The sequence below is a fragment of the Schistocerca cancellata genome, unplaced genomic scaffold (assembly GCF_023864275.1).
Source record: "Schistocerca cancellata isolate TAMUIC-IGC-003103 unplaced genomic scaffold, iqSchCanc2.1 HiC_scaffold_245, whole genome shotgun sequence".
Classification (NCBI taxonomy): Eukaryota; Metazoa; Arthropoda; class Insecta; order Orthoptera; family Acrididae; genus Schistocerca; species Schistocerca cancellata.
Window position 1 is genome coordinate 32,501 of NW_026046267.1, and position 2,500 is coordinate 35,000.

The 2,500-nt window shown below is 56.7% G+C and overlaps 1 non-coding gene across 1 annotated transcript in view; it reads right to left on the bottom strand.

The window, feature by feature from the left end:
* Positions 1–274, bottom strand: part of LOC126113252 (small subunit ribosomal RNA) — a 1,909-nt gene extending 1,635 nt beyond the window's left edge. Inside the window, exon 1 of the ribosomal RNA XR_007524778.1 lies at positions 1–274. This exon is cut by the window's left edge and continues 1,635 nt beyond it. This is a non-coding gene — a ribosomal RNA (small subunit ribosomal RNA).
* Positions 275–2,500: the final 2,226 nt, after the last annotated feature.

Sequence of the window (2,500 nt, forward strand, 5' to 3'; positions counted from 1 at the left end):
AAGTTATTCAGAGTCACCAAGGCAAACGGACCGGACGAGCCGACCGATTGGTTTTGATCTAATAAAAGCGTCCCTTCCATCTCTGGTCGGGACTCTGTTTGCATGTATTAGCTCTAGAATTACCACAGTTATCCAAGTAACGTGGGTACGATCTAAGGAACCATAACTGATTTAATGAGCCATTCGCGGTTTCACCTTAATGCGGCTTGTACTGAGACATGCATGGCTTAATCTTTGAGACAAGCATATGACTACTGGCAGGATCAACCAGGGAGCTGCGTCAACTAGAGCTGAGCAGCCGGCCGCCCGGGAGTGTGTCCCAGGGGCCCGCGCGAACACGCAAGCGTCCGCTCAATTATTCTGCAAACAGGAGGAGGCTGAGCTCCCCTGCACAATACACCTCGAAACCCTCTCAGGTCCCGGCGGCGCGCAGCGCCGTCCTAAGTACTTGGTCGGGTTCGAGAGAGGCGCAATCGCCCGGAGTTAGGCGAGTAGACGCTTTAGGTGCGACCACCCGTGCTCCCAACTGAGCTTGCCGCTGCCGACAGAGGCCCGGGAGCGTGCTGTCGTGGCATTGCCGGCGGGAGACAACACGCGCCACCTACGGTGACCGGCAGCTCCAACGCCAGCGCCACAGAAGGGCAAAGGCCCCACGTGGGTGCCGAAGCGAACTCTCCCAGCACAGCGCACGTGCCAACACGTCTGCACAACTGCGATACAAACCACCAGCGAGAACCGCTGGGGCGACCGAGCAGCAGACGGCGTCGCGGCGCCGAGTGCCGGGCGGCGGCGCATCCTCAACGCACACAGTCCTCAGTCGGACCAGCACACTGCAGATGTCCACCGCGCTTCGCACCGGGCCCGCGAGGACCCACTTTGGCCGCCCGGCGCCGCGCGCAGGGTGCCCCGGCGCGCAGCTGCGCCGCCTGCCGCGTCCGTCGGCCGGCGCGCCTGCCACTGGGCGCCCCCACCAGCCGGCTGTAGCGCGTGCGCCCACGCACCGCGCGGCCAGCACGCCGGGCGGCCCCCCCTCACCGGCCGGGGACGGTCCCACCCAGCCACCGCCGCGTATCGCTTCACACACAGATTTGCCCTTACTGATTTACCTCCAGCAACAACAACCGCACCACAATGGGTTTACCAGTTGTTCATTTGCGTTGCGTCACGTCACCAGCAAACGTAGACGTCCATCCCAGTTTGCAAATGCAACGATTATTGCATACCTGTCTGTTAGGTGTCACGACACACTACGTCTGCCCACATACACGCAACAAAATGTGCACGACTAGAGAACACGTGGGAGGTGGCCCCCTACGTATGCGATGTCCATTACGAGACCGACTGTCAACCAGCATCTGTACCATGTCGCAGATGTGGAACGCGGTGCACCATGCTATCACACTGTGTGAGAAGAGACGACTACGTTTGAATACACGCGCCACTACATCAACAGACGGCTCATGCTGATCGCCATCCAGGGCGTCCGTTACTCCCACACGTCTCTATGGCGTACCACACTGCAATGTAGCTGTTATGGGGAGACGGCACGTGGCTGAGTGCACAACATTTGGACCGTATGGTTCGCTGTTGTTGGGCGCAGTCGTACGGTCACACATGTGCCACAGCGTATCATTCAGTACATACGGACCTATGTGCAGTACAATGTGAGGATTAAGCTTACGATATCAGCGGACAGTGGACACAGGCCGTACCACGACGTAGACTGAGTGCTTCGACATGCGAATGCCAGTGAACAGCTGCGAAGGGCATTGAACACGCAAGCACCTGAACGACCAGCGTGCGAAGGCAGGGTGGAGGGGGGGGGGCGATGTACATCCTGCAGTTGTCCACATTACAGTGTACAGCGGGAGCATGTAAAAAGTAAGCAACACTTGCGAAGTGTTCAACATGAAACGACACACAAGAGGGTGGGCGGTGCGAGTAGCGAACTATATTCAGAGGGTTGTGGTTAGACAACACTAGATTAATGTAACGTGTCATATGCCAATTACAGAGCAGGTTAAGGCACAACGTGGGTTAGGTTAAGGCACAACGTGGGTTAGGTTAAGGCACAACGTGGGTTAGGTTAAGGCACAACGTGGGTTAGGTTAAGGCACAACGTGGGTTAGGTTAAGGCACAACGTGGGTTAGGTTAAGGCACAACGTGGGTTAGGTTAAGGCACAACGTGGGTTAGGTTAAGGCACAACGTGGGTTAGGTTAAGGCACAACGTGGGTTAGGTTAAGGCACAACGTGGGTTAGGTTAAGGCACAACGTGGGTTAGGTTAAGGCACAACGTGGGTTAGGTTAAGGCACAACGTGGGTTACGTTAAGGCACAACGTGGGTTAGGTTAAGGCACAACGTGGGTTACGTTAAGGCACAACGTGGGTTACGTTAAGGCACAACGTGGGTTACGTTAAGGCACAACGTGGGTTACGTTAAGGCACAACGTGGGTTACGTTAAGGCACAACGTGGGTTACGTTAAGGCACAACGTGGGT